The following is an 8,076-nucleotide window of genomic DNA, read 5'->3' on the forward strand; positions in this document are numbered from 1 at the left end:
CAAGCATGACAATGTGGAGGAGCAGATAATAAGGTACAGAGATCTGCTGGGGATGTGGAATCCTCTCTCGGAGTACTGTCACTAAGCAGATGTTCGGGTATCGCTGGAGGTCTACGATGGCGGGACCAGCTGTCCTGAGCTGCTGGCAGGAGCGGAAGAGCAAAGGAACTCGGAGTCGGTTTATGTTTGGTAATTAATGTATGCCGCATGTACAGTATGTACATAATGCATGTCTTCTGTCCCATCCCTGTCTGCTGTGATACTCGTCACAGACTTTTTGTAGGAAAAAAAAATGAGTTACAAATACAGCCAGATTTTACAAGACAACAAAGAGAGATACACTTGCATTTGCTTTTCCCTTTACTTTCTAGCCAATTAATTGTTCTCATTCCGACACGCAGAAAATGCGGCGTATGCCGAACATGGTTCAATTGTGTGTTGGATGTGATCCCTCAAGACATTCCGGACTGACACAATCAAAGCTCACTTGTCAAAGCTTGAGTTAATCAAGAGTGTGAACAGTTAATCGGGTTAGCGCTTTCCGCTAACACCTGCCATCCATTCTGCTTAGGGTTTCCTCTCTGCTCAATAAAAGCGTTTTATTTCAATTAGCTTGTTATCAGAGTTTAGCACATTCAGAGAAGTTTCTTTGAACTTTTCTGAAGATAAAGCGAGATTTCGCAACCATGTGGAATTTTAATCAGGCAAGCAGGAATAATGATATTTGAAAAATATCCATTGTATTTTGGCTTTTAAAATCAAAGTCAAGGATTTCTAAATTTAAATTTATTTTTATTTATATTTTTAGATGAATCACTAAATGGCCCTTTAGCAATCACTAAATGACCCTTTTTATGTGCCTGAAATACAAAGTTACTGACATTATAAATAAATTGAATAGCCACTTAACATCACATCTTACACATTACTTCTGTTGCTTAAAGCTACCAAATAAATTCAAGGCTAAAACAGTCTTAATGGACATGTGCAATTGTTCAAATGTCACACTACACTTAAAAATACTGTGTGATTTGCTGCAATGCTCAAAAACATATCAATTCATAGCAGAACCAAACCCAAAAGTGCAATTTCTCATTCTCTGTTTTCGTACAGTACATGGTATCAAGTAAAAACTGGCAGAATAGACTACTGGATTGATGTGCTGTTGAATTTAGTATTGTAGAGCGGTTCCTGCTGACAGATTTTTGCAGTATTAATCTGGCTGGTTTAGGAGGATAAAAACCGTGACTTCATTTAGCTTGCCTGTCTTGTTTGGTATTCATCAAATTGAAAAAAAAATACTGCAATACTTGCCTCGGTATGTGTCTTTGTAAAAGTTAAAACAGTCGACTCATCAGAAATGTATTTACACAGAAAAAAATGCAAAACCTTTTGGACAGTGCGGTCAGCGTGCCGAACAAATCTTTAACGGAGGCAGGATTTCGAAACTCTTTGGATAACAACTGCCCTGCTGTGAAGACATGAGTAGGAGTCAACGGATGTTCTCTGATTGACTGCCCCCTAGGCAAAAATTTATGTAGGATTTTAGATGAAAAAAAAGAGTTAAGCCAAAGAAACCAGTGGGGTACAGATTACCGACAAAGCGCCGCTGAGCAGCTCCTGCAGTGCGAAGACAGGAGGATGGGGAATAAGGAGGCGCTAAAGGGAAAGAGCTAGAAATCTGAATCCCAGGTTTATTGGATTTCCTGACCTGCTTGGCTAAGGGCACCTGGGATGGATTGTACCCAAAGGACCCAAGGAGACTAAGGTAATCTGGGTGAATAATGAAGATTTTCTATAGACATATGGATTGCACTTGGTTTCTGGATGTTCTCTAGTTAAGGATTTCTAGAATCAACAAGGATGCATCTGAGACGGATTGCCAACAAAAGGTAGCATTGAGTTCTGCATTGCAAGTTCCATGCACCTTTTTTGGTATAATTGTAGTATAAAAGTTGCAAGGTGTTGTTATAAGCCAGAAATGGCAATGCAAACAGTAACCAGCAGCTGACGAATTGGGGATGTATAGGTAAAGTGTTATATGTACAAGAGCAGGTACTAGCATATCCCATGATCCTCTTCTTCAAGACATGCAGGTAAATAGAGGTAAGAACGAAGCTCGTCATCAGAGCGCAGGGTCAGCTATTCATCTGCCACCCCTGGAGTATTTTTTCAGGGATAAGGGCCTTTGTCATGGCTCCACTAGTAATACTATTACTGACCATGGGATTTGAACTGGCAACCTTCCGATATGGAATGCTTCGCAAATCTTCATGTCATCCCTGCTCAAGAGCAGTGCTTATCTCTGCATTGTTCCAATTTTACTATATGTGCAACCACATATGTACATATATGTGCATATCTCTTTATATGCATGTTGCTATTTGTTAAGTCTCATCTTACTTGTTGACATATGTTGACATTCTACATGGCTTTCAAAGCCATGAGGACATATAAATATATGACAATCGCATCACAGTTTATGGGCAGGAATAATGACAGCAACACATCATGAAACATGGCACTGTGGGCGAAATTCATCTTGAAATGCATTTCATTATGTCATGTGCCATACTAGCTTATAAACACTTTCAATCGATAATCATTCAATAATGAATAATATTCTATGATATCGATATCTGTTATGCTTTTTGTCTCAGGCCGATTGCCTTTGTTCAAAATTTGTATTCATCAGAATATACCCATATAAGTTTTTGACTGGTTTGTTTTTGGTTAGAGATCCGGACGACTCTTTTGCATGCTTTCTCAGCTTGTCTAACACCTCGTATCCAATAAAACACCACATTTCATCCTCTATTTTTCATCCTCAAGTTTGTTCCCCGTCCCAAAGAACAAGTTTCTCTACAAATACTGTGCGCATGTTTTTATATTCTGGAAATCTATAGTTGTACTTCCACATGATATAAAAATAAATCTTATATAGTACAATCTTACAGCCAGTCCTGTAAATGTATTTCTTGCCAGAAACGCTCGTTCAGATCATGGTTGAGCTGATTCTTGAGCTAATTCCAGAATGCAAAGCGACCGAGACAAAGTACACCCTAGACAGGACAACAGAATACATTACCAACAGGTCCAAAAAGCTCATAAAAATGTTTTATAGGGTAGATATATCTGTATTACACACATGTTTTAAAACTCCATGAAATAAGTTTAAGCAAAATGGTCCAGTATTACATCATAACTAATGACATTCCATTATTCAGATTAATTTTACATTCTTAAACGATTTAAATATATATTCTGTTAAGATTACCATTAAACAAAATTAACACTTTCATTCAGCATAAAGCTAATGTGTTAGATCAGGGGTGTCAAACCCCAGTCCTGGGGGGGCGGAGCCCTGTGTAGCTTAGTTCTTCCCCTGTTCCACCACAAATGATTCAGCTCAAGAGCAACGTGTTAATTAGCACATGGAATTGAATCAGGTGTGTTAAATGAGGGGAATCCCAAAAATGTGCAGGCTCCCCAGGACTGGAGTTTGACACCCGTGTGTTAGAATGTCCTCTACATAATGTAAAAAGCTTACTCTGTATTTTCCTGAATGAATATCAATATCGGCATCAATCCCGTACAGTATCACGTGATGAATTTATTCACTTACAGCCCTAATTGAATATTAAAGCAATTTATTATGAGACATTAACATTTGCATAGACTGACTGTACATCTCTAATAAAGATGCAGCAGGCACCCATTAGAGAGCAATGAAAGGAGAGAGTCTCCAGACAGTAGATTACTAGACTTGAACTGACTCCTGAGAGAAATAAGACATTTCCTCACTCTTTCCCACATTTGTTTCAACAGCCCAGCCTATCCCCAAGGGAAGACAATCTCCAATGTGAGATAATCTGCAAATCAATGAAGGTGGTTGTAAAACTCCAGATAATCCATGTAACCCCAGCTGGGGGTAAATTCACCGACCTGCAAAGTAAAAGTCCTAATTGCCTAGAAAAATGTGTCACTAATTTATTTGTTTGATTTATATATGCATATTAGCAATATATGCATAAATATATACACATGTATACAGACATAAACCCACACATACACACACAAGAAATTTAAAAACTAATTCTGAACAAGAAGTGACTGCTAGCTTGAGATATGTGCTGTTGTCCCATGAGGAAGGTAGGCGAGGTAGTCAAGCACAGTGAAAATGATGTGTTAAATGCATCATTTAAACGAAAATGCCCGAGTAGCCATTCTTTGGCAATGAGGTTTGTTAGGTGCAATGCAAAGCTGAGACAGTGTACCTTTCCAGTTGCCACATTATTTAAAAAATATTTCTGTTGTTTTCCAAGAACATTAGAGCCCATGAATATAAATAAAATACTGCACAAGTACAGTGGTCCTGGAAAGTTTGTAAACCATTTAGAATTTTCCGTTTCTGGATAAATGTGACTTAAAGTGTGGTTAGATAATACTCCGTGATAAAAATAAATACAACAGAATAAAACATACAAAATGTTTCTGTTCATACTTTTCATTCATTTACTAATCAAAGTGTTCCAATGATTAAATATTGTCACTGGAAAAATTATGTGAATCTCTAGGATCATCAGGTCGTTTAAAGGGGATAATTAGAGTTAGGAATATCAATCAGTGGGATGATAATTACATGTGTGTGTGGTTGGTCTTGTCATATTAAAAAAAACAGTGAAAGGCTGCTCTTCATCACACAAGTTCATGAACACCTGCCTCTACCACAAGAGATGCCCGAGAATCTCAGAAAAAAAAAAAGTTGTCAATGCTCATCAGGCTAGAAAAGGGTACAGAACAATTTCTACAGACTTCAGGCTTTGCTAGTCTACTGTCAGGTAAATTGTGTACAAATGGAGAAAATTCAGCGTCTTTCTTAATCTCCCTTGAAGTGGTTGTCCAGAAAAAGTAGGCACTCCAAGAGCAAGACGCATACTATTCCTGGAGATTACGAAGATCCACAGGGTAGCATCTCTTACACAGACTACCTAGTGTCACGCCCAGCTCGTACGATCCTCGTGTGTGCCACGCCCCCCTGATTATCCACGTGTGCTTCCCTGATCGTACCCAGCTGTGTCTAGTTATTTTGCTCCATCTTGTGTATTTCAGTCCGCGTCTTGCCCTGGTTCCTTGTCTGTCATTGATGCTAGTCTGCGTGAGATGTTTCCTGCTCCCCATGTTCCCAATAAATCCCCGTTTGCCCGACTTTGCCTGCCTCCTGCCTGCTTACCTGCTCGTTTGCCTCACCCGTGGTCAACGGATCGTGACACCTAGCATCAGGCAAACTCCGAATAAGAATATAATGTCAGGGAGGACAGCACGGTGGGAGCCAATCCTCACCAGGAAAACCATCACTGACCATTTAAATTTGTTGAACCACCAAGCCGAGCCTAAAGGCTACTGGAAGAATGGTCTGGGGAGAGATGAGTCAAAAATACCGCTTTTGATATAAATTTAGCAATGAATATTTTTGGTGAATACATTTATTGGACAGTACAGGACTGAAGCTCAGCGGGAGGTGGGGTCTTGAAGCGCGATAACTACCATAAACAGATAAGGCTATCAAACAATGATTTATGTGCAAGAAATTTTGTAAACCAAAGTCCAAGACTATAATCTGACAGAAATCTTGTGGCAGTACGTAAGTGAAGACGTGAGCTCATGCAAGTAAGCCCACAAAAATCACAGAGTTCTGTAAGGAGGAATAAGCCAAAAAAATTGGATGTAATAGACATACAAAATTGAACATATGGGCCGTGCTGTGTTTGGTTATAATTGTACTAAAATTACTACAAGGTTTACGGCAGTCTTTTTTGATGGACAGCTGTTGTACCCTATAATATTGTTGATAAGAAAATGGTCCATCCATCCATTTTCCAAACCGCTTATCCTACTGGGTCGCGGGGGGTCCGGAGCCTATCCCGGAAGCAATGGGCACGAGACAGGGAACAACCCAGGATGGGGGGCCAGCCCATCGCAGGGCACACTCACACACCATTCACTCACACACCATGCACACCTACGGGCAATTTAGCAACTCCGATTAGTTTTGGACTGTGGGTGGAAACCGGAGTACCTGGAGGAAACCCCACGGCAACATGGGGAGAACATGCAAACTCCACACACATGTAACCCAGGCGGATACTTGAACCCAGATCCCAGAGGTGTGAGGCAACAGTGCTAACCACTGCACCACCATGCCACCCCTGAAAATGGTCATATTGTGAAAATAAAGCTTACATGTAAATTTCAGGCATGTTTTGTCCTATGATTGTAATTGCGTATTAGCATTTTGCATTATTTAGATTCACTAGGACACCGTTGTTCCGGGTAAACTGACCAAGTAATTAGCAAAGGGAAGGTGTTAAATACCTTATTAAAATAAATACATACTTTAAATGTTTCAGCCTTAACGGCTGTGTATCTACTGCATAAGCTACTTGTAAGGATAAACACTGTGTTTAGTGTTAAAACACATACACAGGTACCATAAGTTTAGACATTTAAGCCTGAAATGCTTTCAGCTAACAGACTCTGCCTCTTCACAGTGTTAAAGGAGAGACCTTGGGTTGTTTATGCAGATGGTGGCCTTTCCGTAATCCAAGCATTTCCCCTGTTTGTCCCAAAGCACCGATTGCCTTTAAGAAGACAAATAAAGCATATCCCTAAACTCCCCTTGGATCAAGCCTGTCCAATAATTATTCTACCTCTGGACAAAGAACAAGTGATGTTGGGCGGACCTGCCCATCTCAGTACAGACAGTCGATAAATCAGGCAATTTACAGCATTTCATTTCTCACGTCTTGAAAAGCAGGATTTTCAGTCTTTGTATCAGAACAGAATTAATTCCACACACCTGATTTTAATTAGCAACATATAAATGTGAATACTTCCTGGAGATGTACTGGAGACAAGAGATCTCTGGAAATCTATCTGTGTACACAAAAAATAGTAGCTAATGACACAAGTTATATATAATAAACAACACGCATGCATATTTTTAAATTAAATATTCAGGCAAAAAAATGTTTGTCACTAGATAAATGAATCGGAATCTATCCTCATCATTATTTACACAATTTAAATAAATGTAAAGAGGTCAGCAACTGGAGGTTGAAAAAGGACTCGGGAGATTGTGTGGAAAAGGAAAATCCCACAGAGTGGAACTCGAGTCATTAATAAAGCTCCACATCTCGTAATATATCTCTGTAGGGCTTTGCAGTTTGGAGGAAGGTGAGGTGATGAAAAGAAGCATCTGATCCAAGCATGACAGCTCTCTCTGACTCTTCATTAATGAGTCTTATGCTACGACGACTTCTACTGAGGCTTATACTTTTTTTTCGCATTTGTTGCTACAGTTCACCCTCAAAAGATTACCGAGCTTTTGAAAAGTCTATAAAAGTAAAATTTTTGCTTTTCCTAGGTCACTACCCCCTCCCACCACCCTCTGAGATTTAAACATTTTCTTTATAGCACACAATGATTTCCTTATTTGTGCAAAACTTGCGACTTAACAATCAACTGTCATATTCGTTTTATTTAAGAAAGACTTAAACTGTGCATCGGAACGTTGATTGAATAGGTCAGTGAAAATTTCATAGTCCTACCTGGGAGAGTGTTATGCCGACATCTGAATTATATTCCAGCAGGATATTCACAAAGATTGGCTGCATAAGCCTGCTCTATTGAATAGCCTCAAGTTGCAGACCTCTTTTGGACAGCATTAAATCAATGATATTCATCCATATTATGTTTCAAGTTGTGTGTGCATTAAAACCATTGGGGTGATGTGGTAGACTTTGCATTTGCACCTCCAAGCTTTTGAGATTGATTCCAACCCACCTAGTTCTGTTGTTTGGGTTTTTTTTGCGGAGTTTGCATGTTCTTCTTGTGGGTTCCCCTGCCTACTCTGGTTTCCATCGGCAGTCCACAAACATGCAGTTAGGTGAATTGGTGTCTCTAAATTGCCCTCAGCGCACCAATGATTGTGTGACCTGTGAATGACCAGCATTTTGTCCAGGATGTCCACTGCCCTAATCTTTCTGGGACTGCCTAGAGGCTCTCCGTGACCTC

General features: G+C 39.7%; 1 non-coding gene across 1 annotated transcript; it reads right to left on the reverse strand.

The window, feature by feature from the left end:
• Positions 1-2,245: 2,245 nt before the first annotated feature.
• LOC125751258 (U6 spliceosomal RNA) lies at positions 2,246-2,348 on the reverse strand. The gene has a single exon (XR_007400577.1). It is a non-coding gene; the product is annotated as a U6 spliceosomal RNA (small nuclear RNA).
• Positions 2,349-8,076: the final 5,728 nt, after the last annotated feature.

Source organism: Brienomyrus brachyistius, chromosome 10, assembly GCF_023856365.1.
Source record: "Brienomyrus brachyistius isolate T26 chromosome 10, BBRACH_0.4, whole genome shotgun sequence".
Classification (NCBI taxonomy): Eukaryota; Metazoa; Chordata; class Actinopteri; order Osteoglossiformes; family Mormyridae; genus Brienomyrus; species Brienomyrus brachyistius.